General features: G+C 34.7%; 1 pseudogene; it reads left to right on the top strand.

The window, feature by feature from the left end:
- Nucleotides 1-26,944, top strand: part of LOC143647676 (ribosome-releasing factor 2, mitochondrial-like) — a 34,641-nt pseudogene extending 7,697 nt beyond the window's left edge.
- The last annotated feature ends 397 nt before the right edge of the window (nucleotides 26,945-27,341 follow it).

Genomic DNA, 27,341 nt, shown 5'->3' with positions numbered 1-27,341 from the left:
CCCAAAAGTCTCAAAATGATATGTAAATCCTGCAATTCATCATGTTCTGTGTAGTACAGGTTTAATTCTTCCTCATAGGCCTCAATCTGCTGAAACATTACTCTGATATACAGTACAAAAGCAGTAACAAAGATGTTCATATCAGCCCATTGTGAGTTGGTGGCAGGCAGAGAAATCAATGAAGCCAAGGGGACAATAGCTAGAGTTTAAACAGGCTGCTGAAATTTGCTAAGACGCAGACAAAGAGCCCATGCTGAAAGGCGAGCTGCTGTGGAATTCCTTGGACCCCATTATGTGGCTGAAACAATCCTTACTCAGAGAGTGGATTTGCATCTCTAATAGAGTTCAGGCTCTGTTTGTGAAAGGCTTTTCGCTAGGCCTGACCCCGTGTCTCAAGAGCACATTGATACCCAGGGCCTTGCCTCTGTCTTGTCCCACAACACACAGAGCAGTATCATGGGAAAATGCACTAACTTAAAAGAAAGCAAAGGAAGGCAAGAGGAAGAGAAAAAATTAAAGGCTTGAGGCAGTTTTGGTGGTACTTAGCAGTGAAAATTACTTTGGTGAATAATAGAACCTACTGCTGGTAATTACAGCTAACAAGCTTCCCCCAGCCCAAATGTGACACTTGGGCTGATGTGAAAGAAGCTGATATAGGACAAGCTTATTAAGCTTGAATGAAAGGAACCTTTTCCCTATGAAAATACTGCAACTTGGGAGCTTGCCAATCTTGTAATCTAGTGTTATTAATTATTCAGTAAAACAGAAAATGGGTGCTGCAATATTTAAAATCCGCCTTGGATTTAATTCAGTCCAATGCCCTAATCCCAAGCAACTGTAATCATGAACATCCTTGGTTTCTAAACATGTACTCATAGTTCCAAACAAAATATTGTGGGTGTTTAATCTTCTACTTTATGCTAAGGGCCAACTGGGAGCATCACACTTCATGTCCAGCAGATGGCAAAGGAATTTTTTCTGGAAAATAAAACAGTAAACAAAGACATTATATGAAATAAGGTAACAGAATCTTCCTCAAGGTGCCATCCACAAAACAAATTCATGACTTATTCATGACCATAATTTCAAATGAAATGTGGTGCAAAATGACGTAGTAATGTTAACTTCTCCATTAACATTAAACTTGTTTAATTATCATGAAAAAGTGATCAAATGAATTATAGCATCCATTAATTACTATTTTAATAAAATATTGTTCTTTACTTGAGAATAAAGTCATATTTCAGGAGTAAAAACAATGAGTAGGAAAATAAAAGGAATTCAGACATTTATTTTATTCATTACTACATTTGCTTCACACAGGAAAAGGCCATAGTTTTAGTATTTAGGATGTAAGCATTTGTTAAAACATGAGTTTTTCTTATGTACAGCAATGATTACATGAAAGATACATACCTAATTCAGCATTTTAAATTGAATTCCATTAGAATTATCTGATATATCCATAATATTGACACATTCATCTTTTTCACAGTTTTTGTAATATTACAACTGACTTCATAAAATAAATGGTAACTATTATCTAGCAAACTACAGAAGTTTTTAAGTATACAGCTCATTTAAGTCAGTAAAATAAAATCATGTGCTACTATGGGTCTAAAAGAGTATAATTACTATCTAATTTTAAACTTTTCAATTTAACTTTGCCTCCTTACTAAGCCATTGATTCACTGCTTGAATGTACCATTTGAATGTTTTCAAAACTTTTTCTGTAGCTTCATGACATTGAGCGCACTGAAATATGAGATATTATACTGCTCTATCATTTGTTAGTTAGTACAGACATTTAAAATATATTTTTACAAGATTTTTTTGCAAGTAACTTACTTTTTTAATGTTGAGCGAAATAATAACGCCAAGAAGTCAGAGACATATTTTTCTAATTATTTATTTTGAAATTTATGTGTTTAGTTTTTAATCTCTTTGTGTTTTATGGTTTTGAAATATTTAAACCTGCAGTTTACTTCATGCAGCAAACTGTCGATTGTTCATGTATGAATAATTAGTACCACATGTTATAGTCAAACCATTCACTCAACAATCAGCACAGCAAGAACAAAATCTTGAAAACTTTTTATCAACAGAGTACATTTTGAACATTTCCTCAAATAAAACCTAACAATGAAAGAGTTAAAGATGTAGTGGACTAAAATTTTCCATATGACATTTGATACTAAGTATAATGTAAAAAAGCTTTATCACATATTTTATTAACTAAATTTATGGTAACCTTAAATTCATTTAATACCTATATAGAATTACCACTTTTTGTGTTCCTGTACTGTTGCAAAATATTAAAGATGTTTTTCTTTTTTTAGATGTTTGCTTACACTCTGATTTTTATTACTATTAAAACTTATTTTTAGATAATTCTATATATGGCCTGTCTGCCTTTCTCCATTAAGATGGAAAATATATTTAATTAAATAATTCTTTCATTTATTAAAAATCTAGAAAACATATATGAATATCCTATTATGTATGAAGAGCTAGACCACAACCGGGCTTAAAATCTGTCAGAAGAAAATAATGGTTTAGGGGAAAGCTGTTTATAATCAGTCAAGGAAATTTTGCAAAATTGGCCAATTTGTAGTAAAAATTCTTCACTTAAAATTGCAAACATTTTGGATACAAAACGATAAAGATCATTTTATAATACCCTGTAGGAAGGAATTATCTCTTCTGCGGACCCCCAACCAACAGTGAGAAGAAAACTGCTGCTGCGAATATTAAAGAAGTTAAGTAAATGTTTACAGACTGCAGCTTTTCATACGTTTTTTTGAAAGCAGTGTACATTGTTTTTTCAGATACCATGCTGTGTGTGCATATGTATGTGTCTGTGTGTGTGTTTTATTTAGGACATTATCCTCAACTTGAAGGAAAATGTGCACATTCAGAATAAAAATTAATTTAGGCATTTTTGGCTGAATGTGAATGCTATAATTAATCTGTAAAATATATTCAATAGTATACATATTATATATTGCCTTAATATATAATGTCTTAACATGAACAACATAGGATTTGATGTGTCATTAAGAGTATATGTATGTGTTCTTAGTGACACATCAGAGAAAACATAAGCACACAAAGGAAAGCAGAAATGAGGGAAGGCGGAAAAGACAGCAGTTCAAGAGTGTTGGTGGGGAAGTTAGAGGTGGGGAGAGAGGATGATGGGGTAGGAGAAACAGATGTAGCTTGGAGGGAGAATAGCTGACAGAAAAATAAAACAAGGAAAGAGAAAACAAACCTATTAGTCACGGGTGTGAACATTTGAATTCATGACCTTTCTTAATTTTCTGTTCATTAGTATATTTACAGAAAAATCCTAAGATTTCTCAGTGATACATTTCATCAAATTCATAATTCCATCTTAGACTTCATTTAAAACCAGCTCTATGTCATTGAGTTAAGCATAGAGTACACCTGTAGTTGCAAAGAAATTGTAAGAGAAAATGAACTTTCAAAACTCTCAATACTTTTCTACAGAGAAAAAAAATACAATTATAGGCTGCAAAAAGCTTGAAGAAGCCATGCAAGCAAATTTGATGGATCATAATATTCCTTAAGCCATATATTATTAGTTTTAAATATATAGTAGAGAAAATTAAAGGAAATGCAAATTTATGAAGGAAAATGTGGAAATCGACTTCAAGTACTTTTTCTATAAAAATATGTTTCCAAGATCATTTAAATATATATCCATGTGTTCTAATTTTTACATATAATTTGAAGCTAGGACATGTTTAGCAGGTGAGACACTCACTGAAAATGTAAACATGCTGAAACCTTCAGTTACACCAAATGTTAAACAGAATTGTTAATTGTCAAATTTTGACCACTGTTTACTATCATTTTGTCCAGGTTTGAAACTGATGCCCCCTTGACACCTTCATTTTTCTTTCTCTCTTGTCTACAAATTGTTAATCCCTATAAGTTCTCTTGCTTCTATCTCTTGTGTCTGTAGCTTCAGATATGTTTCTACTTTTTGCTGATTTCCAGCCTCTAACCCTGCTCTTACCTTTATCATTTACCTGTCCAGCCCACTCTGTGTAGAGTTGCCATACAATTGTCGTAATCTTCAGATCCATGCTCAAAAGCTTTCCAATCTCCCTCTTGCCATCTGAAAAATATTTTAATTCAACTGGGTGTTATAACACTTCCAAATCTAAATGAACATCACTTCCAAACTTATCCCTCCTGTATGACGCACACCCAAGGATCTTGCAAACTTGTAAAGCTTTTCCATGCCAATAAACTATACCATGAATATGCTCCTCTATTTCCATTCCAACCGTTTTGTTCTACTTGAAATTTCATCCTTCCCTCTGCATTGCTACTTATCAAATTCCAAATATGACTTCCACCCGAATCCCACCTGAAACCAGGGTTCTGAAATTTCATTGTCCTATATGCTTCATAAGTCTGTCCTTTACTTAAATACTTGCATATTTAAGCTGTCTTTTAATACTGAGGAGTACCTAACAAATTTTCTTCCCATACTAGCACTAAATTAACAATAAATGAATTGAATATATAAGAAAAGAGATGAATATTGTTATGACAAGAATTAAGCTATCAAGAGAACAAGCTTTTTTTCTCTTAATCAAAAATAAGGAATATTGTCTTTAGTGAAAAACATTAGTATTTCCTTTACACATACTGGTAGTTTTCGATAAGGAAATACAATTTACCACATTGAGAGATTTATTTCTAAGTGAACATTTTAAAAATCAGAAAATGGAAAATATCCCTCAGACTTAATTTTGTCTCCACTGAAAATGCAAATGCAGATGAAGAGTTTACTACAGCTTAGCATTTAGGATATATCTTTAAAAACAAATTTTCTTCATGCAGTCCTTCCATAAAGAAATAATATTTCTATTTTGATTTATTACAGGATATGACATTGCTTACAACCATATATCAGATCCATGCAACATATATCATATCAAAATTTATAAAAATTATAATTTATGACATTATGGGAAGCATCATTATATAAGATAGATAGGTCGATTGATGCCAATCTTTCCACAGAGAGAATCTTACAGTCATCCTGGAATATAAATGTGTTATTTTTTTATGGATATCTCAAAATAATTCCTAATTTCATATTATCTAACCCAGTTGAAATGCTACCATTTTTTAGTTCCTTTATTCATCATATAGGCATATAAAGGTCTTCAATATTGTATTAAACAGAAACTTTAAAACAGGTTTCATTAATTCTTTTAATGTGGAAATTGAGTAAGTCTTGAAGTATTTTAGAATAAAGTTTTTGGGATTTTTTATTTTAATCCTTCTTTCAAATTCAGAGAACAATCATTTAAACGGTATTTATTGTGTCTATTATACTGATCCTTTGTAAACCAATGTATACATTAAGTGTCTCTTAAAATTAACAATGAAAATAGAAAATTTAACTCTACACAAGTCACCATCTTATTTTGCAGATGCATTGTGAGATTATATAAAAAATGAAATGTCAATTTTCATTATTTTCTTTCCTTTTTAAATTTTTCTTTCATTCTAATGAAAATAACAGAAATTTAGAAATAAATTTAAAAATTTAATCCCACGTAAATTTATACTAGTGTGATGCCTTGTTTATATTTTCCTTTGTGTCTCTAGCATTGTATCAAATGGGTAGTTAATGTAAAAGTAGCAACAATGGACCTACTTATTCATTGAACATTTAAACAGTGTTTTACTGGGGTAAATGTATTAGAGAAAATGGCAAAATTCTTCTATGACCAATTTCCATCTACAATATCAGCAAGTGTAAGTGAGCCACTACTAAATGGCTATTTTCAAACATTTCAACTTGTTTTGCATACTATAATAAAAATACAAAATAGTGGACCACATTTTATTCACTTCAACACCTGAGGTGTCTTTTGTGTGGTCTTAATAAATTCTTCTATCATGATGGAATTATGTGTAAATATCTTTGTAACTAGTTATGTGCCCCTATACAAGCCTAAATTGATCTTTTAACATGACTTTCATACACTATGGAATAGTTAATTGATTTTTAATATTTAACAGACTGCTATGGAAATGTGAGGGGAAATACTGACTAACTTTGTTCATTTCACTTTAGCATATTACACAAAAATTATAATGCTATTTAATGAAATTCTCAAACTGTTTATTTTCTAAAATTAGTCTTCGATTTCTAAGAGCTATGAAAAGTAAAGGAATATTACAAATAGAATACTTTGTAATCAAAGGTATCTTAGCGGGAATTTTAAGGCTAACCTGGAGTCAAGTCTCCTGAACTCATTAACATTTAAAGTCTCACCTATTAAAACTGTCTCATCTGTTTTCACATAACAATAACGAGAGAAACAAAAATTACGTGTTTGGTTTCCGTCGTAGCAAAGAATAAAGACAAAGTCTATATCTGAACTTGAATTTTCAGATCATAATAGCATCTTGTTTCCTTGGTGTTTCTTTCTTTTTACCAACTGAGCGACTTGTTGAAGGGAATAAAGAGAGAGGGCTTCATACAGGGGAAGCCACAGATATCATTGGCAAGTGAACCTCGCGACAAATGAGATATTGTACAGGCAAACACAAAATGAGCTTTCACGCAGGGCTCTGTCAGTGTCATTCAGCTTTGCTTGAATGGATAACCCTCTCATGATTTATCTTCCATTCATCAAGTCAATGCCTGGTATCTTTTCAGTTGTGATGGATAAGACCTTACTAAATTGACTACTGCCTGCTGAGCATTGTAGAGCCTGAGAACTGAACAGGAAGGGGAATCCAACCATATTTCATTCATATAGTAAGTCAGCCATTCTCAGCAGAGCTAAGGACTGAGAGTTATAAAGAGCCTTGTTAAAACTGGCCCATAGGTCTGGACCATAGAGTGGTCAAGGACCTATCTAGTATCTTGGATTTGAAAGTGAAATAGGAATAGGGAAGTTAGGAGTTGCCAGAACATGCCAACTGGCAAACTGGAAACCAATTTATTGGTAAAGAACTATTGTTCTTTAGGTCATTATTCTAGATGGCAGATATATAGCCAAATCCCTTCATTTTATCATGAAAATAATTATATTGTATATATATATATATATTATGCACAGGATTAGGCTGAAAATGATTAAAAGTTGTTAAGCTCCATTGTAGCAAGGAGTTTGAATTGTTCAGTTGCATATTTCAGCTCCTATAACAGAAGAGTATCTAGCTCAATACATGTCTGTGGGTGCAATGGAAATGCAAGAGTGATGGAATGAGGAGTGAAGAATAGATGGAGGGAGGAAGGGAGGGAGAAAGAAAGGAAGGAAGGAAGGAAAGAAGGAAGGAAGGAAGGAAGGAAGGAAGGAAGGAAGGAAGGAAGGAAGGAAGGAAGGAAGGAAGGAAGGAAGGAAGGAAGGAACTAAACTTCATATATTGGATTTTGGGTTTCGAATTTTGGTCATCATTTCCAAGTTCTGCGGTTTTTCCCACTTTAATAAAAATTAACCTGGAAACTTTTTGAAGTACTCATTTGAATATGAGAAATGCAAATGCAATACATCTACCTAAACATCCCTCAGAGAAGTCACATCTTTTGATCTCCTAGAAAATAATTTTTCACATTTTTCTCCATTGTAAAGACAAAGATCAATTGTTATTCCAAATATGAAGAGTTATAGAGCTGTGTTCTTCTCTGAAGAATTTTGTCAGCTACATTTCCTCCATTAGAGTTCTGAACTTCAGGTTTCCTTTAAATGAGAAAAATATCACCTCTGTTAATCAAGTCATGATCTTACAATGTAAATGAATGCATTTAAAATCTCTGCCACAGCATAAAATAATTCAAAGAATTGGGTATCAAAAATGAAGAAGCTTAAAAGAAATAGGGACTATGATAGCAACATGGTACCAAAAATCAAACAAAAATTAAGAAGCACAAATGAACATACAAAATATAAAATGAAAATAGACAATTTTATATCATAATTATCTAGAAATTGAGACCTTATGATTCCTTATCATGTGCATTCATAATGAATTACATGCAAAGTTAAGTTCCACATTTAAAAAAATTGCCATTCTGTATTTTTTTTTGGGGGGGGGGGGTACATGATCTGGGAATCGAACGCGGGTCTCCCACATGGAAGGTGGGCATTCTAACCACTGAACCACCCGTGCACCCCATCCTGTATTTCTGTGCCTGCTTTTTAGTCTGATTAACATGTTCCTGAAACTTAAACCAACAACATATGGAAAAAAAATACTAAAGGATCATTTATTCTTATGAAATACGTTAACAAAGGCTATTTATAGGTGTAGTAGATTTCCTTAAACATCTGCAAAATAGGAATGAATATGTGTCTCTTTTATAGTTGCAAGAGAGAGAAAGCACCAAATCTTTTTATACACTTATATACCTTTTTTTTTTTCTGCATGGGCAAGCACTAAGAATCGAACCCAGGTCTCTGGCATGGCAGAGGAGAACTTTGCCTGCTGAGCCACTGTGGCTCACCCTGCACTTACATACCTTTTGATTGAAGAGCTAGCTAATTTCCCAATCATGCTGCATTGATATTGACTCTGTGCATTTTACTTGAGTCTGCAGATAGAGGATGGAGGCATCTCAGCAAGATGGTATCCTATCACATCGTAAGAAACATTATGCAAAAGAAAATAATTGGCTGCAAAAAAAAAAAAAAAAAGGAGAATGGGGAGTGAAAAGTGAGTGATGGACTTGTCGGTATGTTTTCAGATTTTTCCTGGCTAAACTGTCCTCCTACTTACATTTGCTTTGGATTTACACTTTTTGTTTACCAAACAGAATGTACTTTCTTTAGCAAGCAAAGTAAATGAAATTATTCCCCTCTGATGGCTTAAGGCACAGAGAACATTCCAAAATAGATAGGTCAAATGTATAACGATGCCTATAGACACACACATAAAAAAAGATGCCAAGGTAAATTAAACCTATTGCTCTCCTCCACAGTCTCCTTTTATATAGTTTGATATAAAATTTACTCAAGGACTAACAAAACGAAATTGTGAATGCTTTTTTTAATATTCTTTACTTCTGCTCCTCTGACTTAATCTATAATTTAACCATTTTCTTTATCTTTATTAGCTGCCCAGAGAATGGACAAAAAATTTTATAAAGATATGAACGATAGTCAGTTTGTATCTTTGGTATAAATAGTAAAATAGTTGATAGGATGGATTTTAAGAACCTAGATTAAAATAGGGTTTAAACACTTCCTTACTACTTGAATTGTGCTTTTTCCCTCTGTTCTATTATTTAAAAAGATAGTTTTGAACCAGGTTGATTTTATTACAGTGACATTAGAAAGTGTTATTGTTATGATGGTGGTTTTTACCACCAGCTTTAACTGGAATAGAGAAAAGAACTGGTGATCCAAGTAACTATTGTGATCCCCTGACTGAATAAAACTGCTAAAACCCAGCATTCTCTACGTACCACATGCATCCAAAGCTCACAAATGCGTTGCACTCAACTTTTATTCCACAAATATTTTTTGAGTGTTTTCTATGTGCCCTGCATTGTTCTAAGCACTTGGATTCTATTTTTGAATAATATAAAAATAGTCCTGGCCTCCTGGATCTTATATTCTGGGGTAGGAGAGGATGCAACTGTAAGATACAATAAAAGTCCCAGCCAAAATTTGAAAAAGTTCAGGGTACATCAATACCTTTTGATATTTTAATGGGTGACAGTTCTTAAACAAATCTCCAAAGCTTTATACTTCTTTTACAAAATAATTTATTTGGTGGCTTTGATACTTAAATAATCAGCAATGACAAGTTCATAGTATTTCAAGATTACCAAGTAAATAAAAATGGCAATGGACAGGGAGCAAAGAGATTTAGTTTCTAGCCTGAACTTCATTGCTATTTGTAGGAGCTTTGAATAGTCACACAGCTCCCCTGAGCTGCATTAAAGAAGTACACGGTGATTAGGATCATCTGCCCCAACTATTTGGAAATGTTATTAGTATCCAATGATAAAATGTCTAAGGAAGTACTTTTAAAAGAATGAAGGGCTATGTACCTTGCTCAGCATCCTGGCACAATGCCTAGCATTTAGTAGGTGATCTGTACATATTTGTTAGACAAATGAATAAATGAATCAATAAAAGCAAATGTTGAGCACAATTTGTTTGGTGAATGCTTGGTTTTTCAATTCATGTTTCTTTTTTTTTTAATTAAAAAGTCTATTTCTGTTTGCAGAGCTGTCCAAAGAGCATTTTTCTCACAGACTCTAAATTCACCTAAGTGCTTTCGGTGAAAGAATTTTGCTGAAATAAACAAACGAAAGCCCTGTGTATTGATGATAATGAGCATACTGTTTATTAATTTATGATAATTCCATCAGCTGCTCCTTGAGTGCTATTAGTTCTGCTTATGAGGTTTAACTTGTCTGTTTGAGAGTTAGCATAAGTATTGGGCCTTGTTATATATTCAGGACACATTATTAGTTAACTCAGCAGCTAGCTGCTGAAAGATTAAAAAGTAACAAACGCTTCATGAAATTCTAAAAAAATTAAAATTTTCTCCAGGTATTATGGTTTTATTTAGTATCTACAATTTGTTATGTTCCCCCAAGCTGAATAGTTTTCCTTTGGTTTGTTAGAATGGAGAATAAAATAATGAAAATATTGGAAAGTAATTCATTTCTCTGACCAAGTCCCCAAAGATCTAAGACCTGGCCACAGGGGTGGAAATGGGAGATGTAAAATTGGACTCGGTTGCACTGTCATTTGGCTTCAGCCTAAATCTCAGTTACGTGGTCAACCACGCATGTGAACAAAGAAGACATCCGCAGAACAGAGGAGTGGTTTCTCATGGAAATCACAGGCAGAAAAGAATATAGTTTGGAGAAAAAAAGTGCAAGAAGGTAGGTGTCAGGGCCTTGTGGGTTTTACTAAACGGGTAGACGCCCCATACTCTTTGCAGCAATTCTTTTCTTCTTAATCTCCATCCTTCTTTTTCAGAATGCATTAGGCCCAATCTGGGGATCTCTTCTAAAGGAAAGTTTTGTACGTTTTTGATGTCTGTGGGAAAAGAAGTGCCCCTGGGGAGGCTTTATTTAGGGATGCATTTGGAGGCACTATCTAGAGGGGGAATAAAAGGCAATATTTTAAGGGGAAGAATTACTTTGTAATTAATTATTTAACCTAAAGTGTAGGGACTACTATTGGGTATTTTTCTCATTTATCACAGCATACTGTGTCTACACAAATCAATTATCCATATATCCATCCAGCCCAAGGACCTGGCATCTGCAAATGAAATATCTTAGGTATGAATGTTATGAGGTCAGTATTCTGCCTTTAGCTATATTTGCAAAGGAATTAGGGAAATATATTTAAGGGTAAAAATATTAAAAACAACTAAAAAGATAACTCGATGTTAAATTGAACCGATGGCATTATGCAAATCTGTGTATTTTATGCTGTCTCTGAAAAAAGAAGAAAGTCAAAATTGTAGAAAAACAAAATATCACTGCCTATCCAGAAAAAGGAAATGTGTTTATTGGACACCAAGGTCAATGTTTATCCTACTTGATGCTGAAAAAGCAGAGGTAACTGAAATTTTGTGAGTTACCATAATGTATAATGCCTCTTAAATATTTACACTCAACATTTACACAGAACTCAGGATTGAAATGGTGACATTTAATTTATGGGGTATTTTACAAGAATATCAATGTTTAATTCAAAATTAAGCCCCCAAACACAGGTTCCCCTTAGAAAATATAAATGGGTGGGAGATGGAGGTAGTCAGTGGTGGAACAGAAAGGTAAAAGGATAAAGAAGTTTTTATTTAGTATCGTTCTATTCAAACATGCACACAGGCATAGAGAGCTGTCATACATATATTTGTTCTAGGAAGTACTCTAAATACATTGCTTGATTGCAAAATAATAACTTCCCTTTCTAGGCGTTAAGAGCAAGCAACAGCATAAAAAAAAAAAGAAAAACATCTAGAAAACATTAATGTTTAACATTTGTGCTGTCACTCTGAAAACAGTATTGAGACCCTAACTACCTCCTTCCTCAAATGAGAAAATAGAAACTATCCAGATGCAACAAGACTAGTTACTGAGTGGTACATTGTTGACTCCCCAGTAGGGTCCACCTTACTTAATGCATTTTAAAGAAAGTATTACTAATATATATCTTAACACCAATATAATGGTAATTATGTTTTATAGCAACACAAAACACAGTTTTTAGCAGTAGGTTCCCAGTATGAATACCAATATGAATTTTCCTGACATTTTTCTGTGATTGTCTTCAATTTTCAAAATATCCTAAATTAAATCAGTATGTCACTTATGGTGACTAAAAATGTACCAAATTTCTACATCCTGCAGAAAAGGAACTTTTAATGAATGTCATTGTTGAATTCTATTTTTTTTTGAAAAACAGAAGGACAGATAATCTTTATTTCTTAGAGTTTACAATGCGCAGAGCACTATCCTTACCATACAAGAATGGTAAAAGTTACTGGCAAGTAACTTATCCTGCATTTCAGTGTTTTTCTTTAAATTTTCAAGGTAGGACAAACATTTCTTTATTGCCACTACATATCTTATGAGATTTTCACATCTATTCTACTGCTATTTATATTGGAAATCCTGTCATTTCTTTGCATTTGATGATCAAATAATATGGGCTAGCATATTGAATGTATAGTTCGTACCAGCTACTGGTCCACACACTTTACACATACTGGAAAATTCAATTCTCCTGTAACAGAAGTAGACCACTAGACATATTATTGGTGCTTTCATAATTTTAATAACGTTGCCATTTTTGTAGTGAAAAAAGTTAGACTTAGTCAATTTCTTATGGTTCATTTTAATATATAATATGTTTTAGTTTTATTTCACTTTTAATGGTTTCGACATTTAAGTACATAATGGGCAAATATATTGCAATGTAAAATTTTATAACCAAAAAAGGTATTAAGGTAAGGGTTTAATTGACCAATAAAGTTTCTGTATATATCTAATAGTTTTCTTTCAAAAGATTTTTGTATGTGGCCATTTCATTGACTTTTAATCAGCTCACATAAACTGATTCTTAAATCACTTTTATTCAACTGACTAATCACCTTTTCACAATGTGATCAAACACATTTTCCCATTTTTATTGATCTCATGTTTACAAAATCTCTGCATTACTTAGCAACAAGATAATTATAAATTATGCTGGCAATAAGCTAGAGTGGTTTGCTATGTCATTAAGTGGATGCCCAGATTCAAAGGAGAAACCCAAATAAATTAACAATGAGAATTAACTTGTCACTTGATTCAGTACTACAACATATGCATGCAAACTATGGGCAATAAAAAGGATGGTGAAGAAATGGCTGCTACATGTCTTAACAAGCTTCACTAAGATCCACAAAAACAAACAAACAAACAAACAAAAAAGAAATGGCTGCTGATTAATTTTTTTTCCAAATCACATTTATCTTACCTTGATTATTTGGGTTAAAAATAGAAAACTTTCTTGGTTCCCAACATGCATTAAAAATTATTTAATAATTTATGTTACTGTTTTTATCCACAACTAACACTAAAATGACTTCTAATTCTGCCAGAGTAATTCCAATCATATAATTAAAAAACAAGTCAAAAGTGATTGAGTCAAGAAAACCTAATGGTGTTTCAAGTAATCAGTTTTGATCATTAGAGCAATAACTTTTTTTTTTTTTAACATGGGCAGGCACCGGGAACCGAACCCGGGTCCTCTGGCATGGCAAGCAAGCATCCTTGCCTGCTGAGCCACCATGGCCCACCCAGAGCAATAACATTTTAATAGCAAAAGCTTGTTTCCTAAGAAAACTTGATATCTTCTCATCTAGGGCAGAGAAATCTTTTAAAATATTTCTAGCATATGCCTTATAAGGTTCAAAAGACAGCATTTTCTATCATCAATCATTTTTCTTGCTAATAATGAGCCAATCCGAACCATAATATATAGATCAGATTTGCTGCCCTCACGTTGAGAGTCTCAGGTTCTCCTCCTGAACTGATTCACCATGCCTAAAGAAGAGGTCTTCGAAGAAAAAAAACAAGGACCCATTAATCATGAATCATTACGTTTTGTCAGTTGGCAAAGGAATACTTTGCTCATTTATCCTTTGAATGAAATTAGTTCTGGCTCAGGGTCTTGGAGAAGGAGATTCTAAATTGTCTTGGCATCTTCCTATAGCAGTTTGTGTATGTGCCATAAAATGGCAGATGGGGTTTATTAATGGCAGATGAGTTTAGTTTGCAAGTTTTTTTTTCTATTTGATCATTTTAATACTGAAACATAGAAAAGACTCATACATTATTGCTGTATATTTATCTAAAGACATATTTTATCTTATTAAAGTGGGGGAAAAAAAGAAATATGGCAATGTCTGCACAGCTCAATATAAGTAGGCTCTTTCTTTCTGTGCCATGGAGGAAATAGACACACGTTACCTTAAGTTTAAGAATCTAAGCAGAACCAAATGACTAAAATATTTGGAAATATTTACAATAAGTTTGTGACTGCGATATTTTACTTGTAAAGAGTAATAGAACCTTAATGGAAATAAAATGGAGATTATAGTTATGCTGATTAATGCTTAACAGAAGTAGGAATAAGTTTTGAAAAAGTGTTTCCCATTGAATCATTTGTATGCAGGTTTTACTGCCTTTCCTAATTCAACTTAAATAGGGAATATCTTGTAAGTTTTAGCTATGCAACACTGAAGGCTAAATCTATGACTGAAATAACAGAATCTCTTACAGGTGTATTAATCGATGGTTGAGTCCCATTTTATATCACAGTCAGTCAGTGTAGTAGAAGTTTAGGCAGACACACGGATCCTTTTAAAAATGAATACATAGCTGGCAGCAATCTATAGCATGGAATATGAGTTTGCTGTAGAATCCCTCAAACACATGACTAATTTCACAGAAGTGATACGAGTGCCAGAGAGAATATATAAAAATGCTTTAAAATCTATAAAGAACTGTTGATGTGAATGTTATCATTCAGCCTAAAACAGCAAATGCAATACTTTAAAAATTGTTAATAAAGTTATTTTATGCTTTATTTCTATATGTTAGGTTGGTGGGAAGTGGAGTAAGAATTTTATTTCACAATGATTCAAATGATTCATAGTTGTGACCAGCTTTAAAGAGAATTAAAATATGTTTAAAATCATAAATTGGATACGGGCGGTGCAACGATGGCTCAATGGAAGAATTCTCACCTGCCATGCCAGAGACCCGGGTTTGATTCCTAGCGCCTGCCCATGCAAAAAAATTTAAAAATCATAAGTTAGATATTTGACAATAATTCACAGCTTGAAAATACTAAATAATATTTGAAATAAAACAACTTCCTAATCAAAGAGAATCTATGACTAAACGCTTTCTTAATATGCAAAGACAAGTTCAGCACTCTTTTTACTTATAGGAAAAAATAAAATTATAAACATTTTGTTTTCCAATTGCTACTTAAGATAGGAATCAATGTCTATAGCAGGATGTTATTATGATAAAAATATAATAGGACTTTCAATTTTTACAACTTATTATAACTTAACATTAGCTAGACACTTGCATCAACTCATTAATCCACTCAACATGTGCTTATTAAATATTGATATCATGTATTTATTTTAATAACATGGAAATAGCTAAGTTCAAATTTGGTAGCAGTCTTGAACAATAAAAAAAATGACATACAAATACAAAATTAAACATTTTTAAACGAATTCAAGAAAAACTCTGCCAGTGTTATTTAAGAGTCATTAAAGTTAATGGAATCCCATAATGACACACAGAAAGTCAAGTGAAGAAAGTAGGGAGGTTTTTCCTTTGTTTTATAAATCATTATTGAATCATAATATAGCTCTACACCAAAACAAACCTGTAAAGTGTGTGTTCTGATTCTTGCTACTACTTCATATATTCTCAAAGTATTAATCCATGTGTGAAAAGGATGTCACATATCTCACCATCAAACACTGAAGATCACGATCCTACCATTAGCTTCCTCCAAATTTAAGATGGTGCAGAAATGTGCATCTCATTTTGGCTGCCAAAAGTTGATGGGATCCCCTGAAATCTGATTACCTGCTGATTTAATGAGAGTATTCTTCAAGTAGTATTGCAGAAATGGAAGTACAATGTTACTGCAAAACAGAAATTGTGAATAGGTATCTAAGCATATTACTATGAGTGTCAATATTTCAAAATAGAAAACATCTTTCTCTTATATTTAGGACCTATTTTTTCCAATTGTACAAATTCTAGAATTATTTTACTCTCCATGTTGGATAGGAATATGAATCACACATTTTATTTTCCCATTTTTAAAATAAGTAATCCTTGATCTCCAATCCTCCCTGTCTTAGATTTCCTAGGGCTGCTATTGCAAAGTAGCATAAACTGTGTGCTTAAAAAAACAGAAATTCATAGTCTCACAGTTCTGGAGGATAGAAGTCTGAAATCAACGTGTTGGGAAGAGCCGCATGCTTCCTCTGAAGTCTACAGAGAAGAATCTCTTGTATGCCTCCATCCTGGCTTCTTGTAGTGACTTGCCATCAATCCATGGTGTTCTCTATTTCAGCTGTGCATGGCATTCTCTACTTTCTCTCTCTATTTGTCTGTGTCCAAATTTTCTCTTCTTATAAAGGTGCAAGTCATATTGGATCAAGGGCTCACCCTACTTCAGTATGACCTCATTTTGGCTTGCCTAAATCCATCTGAAATGACCCTATTTTCAAATAGGGTCACATTCTGAAGTGTTGGAGATTAGGATTCAACATATCTTTTGGGGGGATGCAGTTCAATCCATAACACTCCTGCACTCTTATTCCAAATGTCCAGGTGTGCTGGATTGCATTCCTCAGCTCCTGCAATGGGATCTGACCAATAGGAACAAAGGTATGTGTATATATACGTACATTCTGACCCTCACCAGCACAAGCAAAGCCCAGAATTCTTACTGGAGCAACAATAATAATTATATAATTATTACATGTCACACACTAGTCCAAGTGTTTTCCATGCATTGGCTTTTTAAGTCCTCACAAAGACTCTATGAGATATTACAAAAATAATGCTCTCCTCCCATTAGAGGTTGATATCTGAAAGGGCGTAAGCTGAAATTTTCTAGGGCCCTAAGCAAAGAGTGTCTGCTTGAGAATGGTACTTACATAGAGGAAGACTGATTAGAGGAATGAAGAGAGAGCACATTTGATAACTTTGTTTGATCTCCTGGATCTAACTGTGACTGAAGCCAGTCAATTTAAACATAAAAAAGAGAGATAAAAATGTCCTAGATATTACAAAGAATTGTTTTGCGTATCCAATGCCACAATGAATGCGGAAGTCAATATGCATTATTAGTATTACTATACAAATGACTCAGATCTAAGTACTATTATCCCCAGGGATATTTGCAATTTAATGGGACTTATAATAAGTCAAAAGGAAAATTTCAGGGTGCATGGGTGGTTCAGTGGTACAATGCTCACCTTTCATGCAGGAGACCCAGGTTAGATTCTTGGACCATGCACCCCAAAACAAAAAAAAAAGATGAATTTCTACCTGGGTAAAATACCCTGCTTGTGGAGAAATTTTGGGCTAAAGCAATGTTCCTCAGGGCACTTCAAATCATACCAGAGTCATATTGAACAAACACGTATTCAGTGTTTACTATGAGAAGATTGCCATAGAAAGAGAGGTTGCAAACTCAAAAATAAACAAGGACTGGCTGGTATACGAATAAGTGAATCTGATCAGATTTTGAAAACTCAGTTGAGAGATTAAGAGAAAAATATTTTTGATAGAATTTCTTGAGCTCTCCAACCCAAATATAACTGAGATTTACTAATTAAAATGTAAAATGGTCAGGGGAATATGGTAAAGCTGGGGATATATATCCCCAGTCTTCCTTCCTGACATGTTCTTAAATATGATAGTTTTAAGGAAGAAAATAAAATGGGGATTTGTGATGTAAAAATCTTCCACTTCTGAAGTATTAACTCAACTTAATTTTAAATATAGGGGCACAAACAAAAGGAAAAAACACATTCAGGGTGCAAACTCTCAATTATGATCACTCCAGTAAAGGAAACAAAAACAATTAACATTCTAAGTTATAAATTTACATTCTGAAATGTGTCCTTTCACCTTAACTATTTTATTTAATTATTAAAATAATCCAGTAGACAATATTATATTTGGTTTATAAATAAGAAAACAGAGGCCCAAAGAACGTAGGCTGATAATGTAGCTGGAAGATTGCAGAATTTAAACTCACATTCAAATAGTCTAAACCACATGAGTTTGGAAACAGGTTTGAAAGTGAGTACATATCTTAAATCAGTTGCTTACAGGGCTTATTTTATATATATATAAAATATATATATATATTCTTCTATCTAATTATTCAGCAAATATTAGCTGGACAACTTCCTTTTTGCCAGGTACCCTCTAAACATTGAGGAATTTTCTGTTTAAACTTATTAGATAGACTAAAATGAGTCAGAAGAACATTCTTCTACAATCTCACATTCTAATTTTTATAAAAGCTTATGCTGCAGGGCAGTGTAATGGTGGCTCATTGGAAGAATTCTCACCTGTCATGCCGGAGACCCAGGTTCAGTTCCAGAGCCTGCCCATGCCAAAAAAATGAAAATAAAATAAAAAAATTAATAAAGCTCATGCTGCAACAGATTGGATTGGGGGAAAAATCAGGCTAAATGGTGGAAAATCTTCAATGCTGAAATAAGGTATTTAGATTTGAATGGATGGGAAAATGACTTACGTAATTTAAAATAGAATAAAATATTAGGTGTTTGAGTCATTGAAATTTTTGTTCACAGGAGTCTCTTAATATGAAATTTATGGGTTTATATGAATTGCCTTAGTTTTTATTCAAAAGTTTGTATGCACCAGCACACATATGAATGTTTTTCTAGAGAGAGGGTTCGAGACTTCCATTTATTCTCAAAGGTATCTAGGACCACAAAAAATCAAATAATTTGGGAACCACTAGATTCAAGTTTTTTCTTTAAGTATATTTATCTAGCAGCAATAGGTAAAACTAGAGGAGAGAGGTCTCTTGGAAGATTTGTGATTGCAGTGTTCCTGGTAAGAGTTGACCAAAACTTTCACTAGGATGAAATTTGGGAAGAGAGTACCATTTCAAAAAAAAAAAAAAAAAAAAAATCCAATAAAATTTTCTTTCTTCTCTTTCTCCCTTTCTTCCCTTCTTTCTTCCTTAAAGTACCATGCTGAAACTTACTGTGCTGGTTTGAATGTGTCATGTACCCCAGAAAAGCCATGTTCTTTTAATTCAATCTTGTGGGGACAGACCTATTGTTGGGTGGGACACTTCAGGAGAACCTAGAAGGATGCACAGGAGCTCAGAGAGCCATTTTGAAACCACCCAAGAAGAGAAGGGCCAGCAAACATCACCATCCCATGTGACAGAGGAACCCGGATGCCATCGGCCTTTCTTCAGAGTCAAGATATCTACCTCTGGGTGCCTTAATTGGATAGCTGTTAGAACTGTAAATTTGTAGCCTCATAAGTCCTCTTTGTAAAAGCCAATCCATTTCTGGTGCATTGCATTCCAGTCGCTTTAGCAAACTAAAACACCTACACATACTTTATTGCAAGAACCAACTGTGCACAACTTTTCCAAATTCAGCATTCAGTGAGGTCATTTTGGTAGCTAGAAATCAGTCACAGTGGGTACTATTGACACCAAGGAAACTGGCGAACACTACAAACTACAACTCTTCCCTCTGAGTCTCTTTCCCTTCAATCTGTCCTCCCTTCTTATCTTCCTTCCTATAGTAGTTAGGTTCAGGTGTTAACTTGGCCAGGTGATGGTGCCCAGTTGTTCTGTTGCTGTGAACTTAAACCATCAGCATATGAAATTAATATATGGCTGATTACACCTGAAGTCAGCTAAGGGGCATGCTTTTCACAATGAGTGATGTTTAATTTATTTACATAAATTAAATGTAAGGCTTAAGAGACATAAGTCAGAAGAAAGCACGGCTGTTCAGATCTAGATATTTGGAGATGCACAAAGGAATCACCCGAGGGAAACCTGTTTGAACCCAGAAACCAGGAGGGAAGCTCAGCAGATGTCCACCATGTGCCTTCCCATGCGACTGTGAAAGCCAGAGGAAAGCCAGCTGCTTTTCCTCCAAAGGACTGTAAATGTGTATCTAATAAATCCCCTTATTAAAAGTCAATCCATGTTGGGTGTGTTGTATTCCAGCAGCTTTAGCAAACTTCCTTATCCAGTTTCTAAGCCACATTGCTGCTTGTTTTATACAAGATCAGGAAGGAAGTAGACATATGTTTCTTCTATTGAAAAAAACAAATTAAATGATTTTTATAATATTTAGCACTTTGAACTATCTCTGAATGTAGTTGTCTACATTATGTACTATTTGCCGGTCAGGCATCCCATCTTCAAAGTTATTGTAGTCATTTTATGCAAATGCTGGTTTATCCTGTAATTCATCTTTTCAAACTTTTTTCCTGTAAAAAACATGGTGAGAAATAAACTTTAGAAATCATTAAAATAATAATATAAATGCTATCAGGAAAATAATTTTGAATACCTATACAAGCTTAAAAGAAAGAACACAATAAAGGTTTTACCTGTATACAGAAAGCACGTAGGTCAAAAAGGGCAGATCGACGAATAATAAACGTACAAAATTGAACAGTGTCATTTATGCTCTTTCCTCTTTTTCCAAATATTAGGCAGCATTTAAATATAACTTTTTACTATAAAAATAAATTTCTTAAAGTGAAAATGCATGTAAATGAACTATATTTATTTAAATATGTATTTATATTTCCTTTGGTTTCATGCTCTAAATTGGAAAGTATCATTTCCTCTAATCAAATAAAACATAAAGGCATCTTGTATTACACTGTTGCTGCTATTTTCCAATTTAATTATGTTAGTGTAGTGCATGGTTTTGTAGATTTACTGGGTATTCTTATAAATGTCATTTGACTGTGATGTTGGACATTAAAATGTCAGTTACTTGCTTTTAGGTTAATAAAATGTGTTTACAGGAATAAGAATGGTGATATGGAATGTAATGTATAAACCCGTTATGATATGTGTATCATGTAATCACAGAAACTACTCCATGAACAATCTATTTAACTCATTTTTCTTGACAAAGTTCTGTTAGAAGCTGTTCTTTGCATCATCATTAAAGGAAGCAAGATAGTCTAACCACGCCTAGTTTATTTTAATGCAGACTATTTCAGAATCTTCAAGGAATACAGGATGTTTTCCTTCATTCCTACTTTACCAGTAAGATACAATCACTTGTCTGATAGGGTGGCTATTAGAGAAGATAGCAAAGTGCCTGGGGTATCTTCTGTGGCTGATAAAACAAAAGAGTGACATCAGATAATAGCTGAACATCATTATATAAAATTGGAATCCTGTACCCCAGTGACCTCTCACTTGATCAGGTAGATATTTATGTCTCCTTGCAATACTTACTTTATAGATAGGACAGAAAGCTTTAGTCTGCCAGAAAATTGCAGATTACCAGATTACTTATGTTTTGGGTAAAGTGCATGGGTATAAGTGCAGATATTTATATGTAAGCATGAGGAAAACAGTCCCTGATTCTTAGGAATTGGTGCTTGTCATTTGTAAGCAAACTCCTTAAGCCTCAAGTTCTCAAAACACCAATGGTATTGTGATTAGGTTAGTCCACAGCCAGAGGAAAACATAAAAGAAAAAGTGTGAATGAACTAGTGAGGAAAAAGAAAGTGATTACTATAGAAGAAGAAGTAGAGAAAATGATGATCAATTTTTGCTGTATTTAATAATTAATTTTATGGAGACTGTAATAGACAGACTGACTCCATTTTTTGATACTAACAACTTTTAAACCTAACCCCTGCTTCTTCCCCTTTTTGCCCACATCTGGCTGGGCAAGCTGAGAAGAAAGCTTGGGTGTTCCGTCTTTTGGTGCTAGTAAGAAATTTAAACCACTAAGCCCCCAATAGGTTCCTGGTCCTACCTCTTAATCATCATAAAAACCGTAAAGCCAATCTCCTTTCTCTGCTTCTCAATCCATTTTCAAACCACTTGGGAGGCTTTCTCTGATCACACCAGAAAGCCACATTATGTAAGCAATAAAACTTTTTCATATCCTCTTGGCGTGTGTGTGCATAGCAGAATTTTGGATGGGGTTTCATCCTAATTCTACAGAGTGGCTGCAAGAGAGACTAAATCTTGTAAGAAAAATACACACAACCCAGGGAAGTAAGTAGACATTTTCAACAATTTCAAATGATAGAAGATGTCTAAATTAGAAAATCACAAACTAATATCCCTTGCAGTCAAAGTAATCCTATTTATTTCTTTTTAAAATCAGAGATTTAATAATATTCTTGTCCATCAGACATTCTAATGACTATTAACTCTTTGTTTTCAATTCATCTGGTATTCAGCAAAATGACATGTTTTCTTATTCTCCAAAGCTTCCAATTTAATGGATTAAAAAATGCCTTTTATCTTATGTATTACTTTCCTAACACTGTTGTAACAAATTACCATAAACTTGGTAGCTTAAAACAACAGATATTTATTCTCTCACAGTTCTGAAAGTTAGAAATCTGAAATCAAGGTGTCAGGAAGACCACTTTCCCATGGATACCATCAGGGAGATTTTGTTCCTTGTCTTTTCAGGCTTCTGGTGGCTGTCAGCATTCATTGGTTTGTAGCCACATCTCTCTGTGCTCCAATTCACAGCTCCTTCACCTCCTATTGTCTCTGTCCTCTCCTATATGTCTGTCCACTCTCCCTCTGCTTTACTCTTATAAGAACCCTTGCCACTGGGCAAGTGGCCCAACTGGATAATTCAAAATAACCCCTCCTCCTTAAAAATTAAAAAAAAATTCTTTTTAAGTAAACAGAATTACTCATCCACATCTTTTGCCATATGCACTAATATCTACTCTTTTTCTATATTAGATAATATTCACAGATTCTGGAGATTAGGGCATGGACATATCTTTTTATAGGCAACAATTCAGCCCACAACATCTTAGTTAATGGATTCAAAAAACTAAGGAAGGGAGCAAGAAAGGTTTAAGTTCCTTATAGAGATTGTGAGGGCATTCCCCAAGATACTGCAGACAAGAGTGAGACCATTGCAGACTTTGGCTGGTCCAGCATCCTTGGCTCCCAACAGCAGGGCAGGAAAGAACCATTCTTGGAATGTAGTTTAAAGGACCAAGATGTTGTCCAACTTAAGGATAATTCCAGTGAGTCATGAAAAAATATCCAGATGAACATTGATTCTTAACAGGAAATGATATCAAATCCCTTCCTTTCATCATCAATCTTTCTATGGCTAAAATATGTAATATTGGAATTATGGCTCATATTAATGCAGGCAAAACTATTACCACAGAAAGAGTATTGTATTATTCTGGACATACAAGATCACTAGGAGATGTTGATGATGGACACACAATGACAGATTTCATTGTCGAGAGCAAGAAAGAGGCATTACTAGTCAATCAGCTGCTGTCACATTTGATTGTAAGGGGTATAGAGTTCATCTAATTGATGCACCAGATCATGTGGACTTCAACTTGGAGGTTAAGTGCTGCCTTAGAGTGTTGGATGGTGCAGTGGCTGTGTTTGATGTACAGGCACAAACTCGCAGTATGGAGGCAAGCTGATAAACATCATATACCTCGAATCTGTCTTTTTAAACAAGATGGACAAAACTGGAGCACGTTTTAACTAAGCATTCGAGAGCATCAGAGAGAAGTTGAAGCAAAGCCTTTGCTTTTACAGTTACCAGTTGGTGAAGCCAAATCTTTCAAAGAACTAGGGGATGGAGTAAGCAAAGAAAAGCTTTGGAATCCAAATTCAGATGATGGAAAACTTTTGATAGAAAATCCCTCTTGGAAACTAGTGATTCTGAATTGCTAGAAAAGACAGCTGAAGCAAGAAATGCCTTAATTGAACGAGTTTCAGATTTGGGTGACAAATTTACTGACTTTCTTCTAGGAGAATTTAGTGATAATTTTGATTTGCTTCCAGCTGAAATGCTACAGGCTGCAATATGCAGAGTAACACCAGATTGGACAGCAGTGCCCAAGCTATGCGGAAGTGCCTGAAAAACAAAGGTATCCAGCCCTTCTTAAATGCTATTACTATGTACCTTCACCGGAAGAGTGCAACTATGAATTTCTGCAGTGGTATAAGGGTGACTTATGGCACTGGCATTTAAAGTTCGCTATGACAAGCAATGTGGACCATTGGTTTTTATGTGTGTTTACTCTGGCACAGTGAAACCCCAGTTAGCCATCCATAATATTAATGGAAACTGCATGGAGAGAGTAAGTTGTCTGTTTTCCCCATTGCTGATCAACATGTAGAAATCCTTTCACTGACTGCTGGTAACATTGCTTTGACTATTGGACTTAAGCATACTGCCACTGGAGACACCACTGTCTCATCCACATCCTCTGCATTAGCTGCAGCTCATCAAGCTGAAAGGAAGGGAGACAAGAAGCACAGGCAAAACAATGAAGCAGAGAGACATTTAGTGGCTGCAGTAGAGATTCCAGGTTTACTTCTGTACTAAAAAACTCCATCAATGGCCAGGCAGCCAGATTTAGATCATACATTGAAATGCCTTCAGTGTGAAGATCCTAGTTTGAAAGTGACTAGATCCTGACTCTGGACAAACTGTCCTATGTGGTATGGGGGAGTTACATATTGAGGTTATTTTTTATTGAATCAAGAGGGAATCTGGACTGGAAACCTATCTAGGACCTCTCCAGGTAGCATGTCAAGACACCATACTAAACTCAGTTCATGCCTCAAATACCTTAGACAGAATTTTAGAGGAGAAACAACATTTTGTGATTGTAGAACTGAAAGCAATGCCACTTGAAATATCACCTATTATACAAGTTATTTAGTGTGTTGAAATGTTGTGAAGACCTTTTGAAAGCCTCTGAAGAGGCTCTTGAAAATGGGATTCATTTTGTATGCCTCCAACGACCCTTGCTTTATATTCACTGATAGTTCATCTTGGTGCCTCCACAACTACAATCTCTGCCTGTGTCTCAAGATGTGTATTAAAGGCTCTGAAGAAAGCTGATAAGCAACTTTTAGAGCCTCTGATGAATCTCAAGGTTACAGTAACTACAGATTACCTCATCCCTGTCCTAGCAGATCTGGTACAAAGAGGGACCATTCAGAAAGTCCACACTCACCAGGACAACAAAGTCATTGGGTTTGTTCTCAGCAGGAATTATGGGGGATTAAATCAGGTGATATTGAAGATCCCTTCCCATTCCACTGGTCTATAATACAGTCCATTTGAACACTTTCCATCAATGCTATCATTATTTTCCTAGAAAGAGTTCTCATCTCTGAAATCCCCTACATAATGGGTTTTTTTAGACAAGAAAAGAAAACCAAGTCATTTACAGTATTCAAAACAATTCTGTAAGTATACTACCTTAACCTCATGTTATCCATGAATGCTTCAGGTCACCTACATTTATTAAATTTTTAAAAAATATGAAAAAATTTAGGAATCTTTTGCAAACCTTAATTCCATGTTTCTGAGACAGAGACCATCTGGATCTTCTACGTTGTCAGGTTTATGGAAAGAGTTTGGTCAGTGTAAAAAGACGATAGTTCAATAAACAAAGATTCTCTGATCACATATATTAAACATTTATTTTTTTTTGAGGGGGGGTCACATTTTCTAGAACAGAATTCAAATGTCCAACTGTGGTAGACGAAGACCTAACCTGCATTGAAAGCTCCATCACCCACCTAGAAAAATCCCTTACTTCTCTATCAGAAGTAGTTCTCCAAAACAGGAGAGGCTTAGACCTGCTTTTCCTCAAGCAAAGGGAACTCTGTGCCGCCTTAGGCGAGGAATGTTGTTTCTACACTGATCATTCAGGTGTAATTAAGGAGTCCATGGCCAAACTTAGGGAAGGACTAGCGATCCGCAAGCGTGAACAGTACGCCCAAGAGACCTGGTACCAACAATTATTCTACAAATCTCTGTGGTTAACTACCCTAATCTTTTCTATTCTGGGACCCCTTCTCATTATCCTTATCCTAATATCTATGTATAATTAAGGAACATGTATAATTAAGCACCTCTCAGCTTTCGTTAGGGCACAAATTAATGCTCTCCAGCTTATGGTGCTTATGCAGCAGTGCCAACCTATGCCTTCCCCTAGCTCTATATACGATGATGCTGTAACCGAGGTATGACAAAAATCCCCTAGCTTGAAGGCCTGTTGCATCAATTCCCGCTAAATCATTTCAGATTCATTGCAGATGCGGCTGAGAGGAAATTAAGTGCTGGAGAAAAATGTTGAAGAATTTTATTGCGAGCTGAAACACGCACCGTCAAAAACCTTCTGGCCTACCCCCCGGCATACACTCTCACCTCATACAACAAATGTTACCCTTGTCTAAGCTTTGGCCTTGTCAGGAAGGTGCATTGCCTGCATAACCACGGTCTCCATAACAGCCAGCCTGAGCTGTGCATCACAGTCCTCCTGGATGAAGATCAGCAGGCAGCAAATGATGGGTAAGACCTCCTGGGGAGGCAACCTAAGACGGGCAAAGCTACCTGGAAGGTTAAAAACAAAAAAGGAGGAATTGATGGAGAAGTTATAAGATCTTGCCAACATGGCTGCCATGGTCGATGCAAGGCAACACAAAATGGCCTAATCCGCAACCGGCTTTCTTCCAGGAACTGGCGATGGTTCGCGCCAAAAGCGCTAACCTTAAACCTGCCCTCCACCCTAGCAACAACGGCCACCAATCCCGGTCCAACACGTGTCCCTGCAGGCTCCCAGCCTATATAATCTTGGGCACTTCCTCAATAAAGCAGACACCTTTGATTCACCCCTGATGGCAGTCTCCTGAGTCGTTTCTCCGTGACTGTGTGCTGTGTGCTGTGTGGCTGACTCAGAACGGTCTCTTACCAACATCTAACCTCTATATTTGACCTAATATATAAGCCCAGTTTCCTAGTACACATAAAAAAATTACCTATTAAATTTTCCAGTTTAGTGCAACTCATTTGAATTTCACTAAAATATAGAGTTTTATTAGTTCAGTTATTACTAGTTCAGTGATTTTGTTGGGAAGAAAAATAAGAGATGTTACCACAGCCTTATATTTCTCTACTATAATGCCACATATTATCAGGAAGCTAGCCTTTCTGTCTTCTGACCTCAGTTTTGTAAAGATAATTTCCAT

Source organism: Tamandua tetradactyla, chromosome 10 (genome assembly GCF_023851605.1).
Source record: "Tamandua tetradactyla isolate mTamTet1 chromosome 10, mTamTet1.pri, whole genome shotgun sequence".
Taxonomy (NCBI): Eukaryota; Metazoa; Chordata; class Mammalia; order Pilosa; family Myrmecophagidae; genus Tamandua; species Tamandua tetradactyla.
The sequence above is the reverse complement of the archived record's forward strand: the minus strand, read 5'-3'. Positions and strand labels throughout refer to the sequence as shown.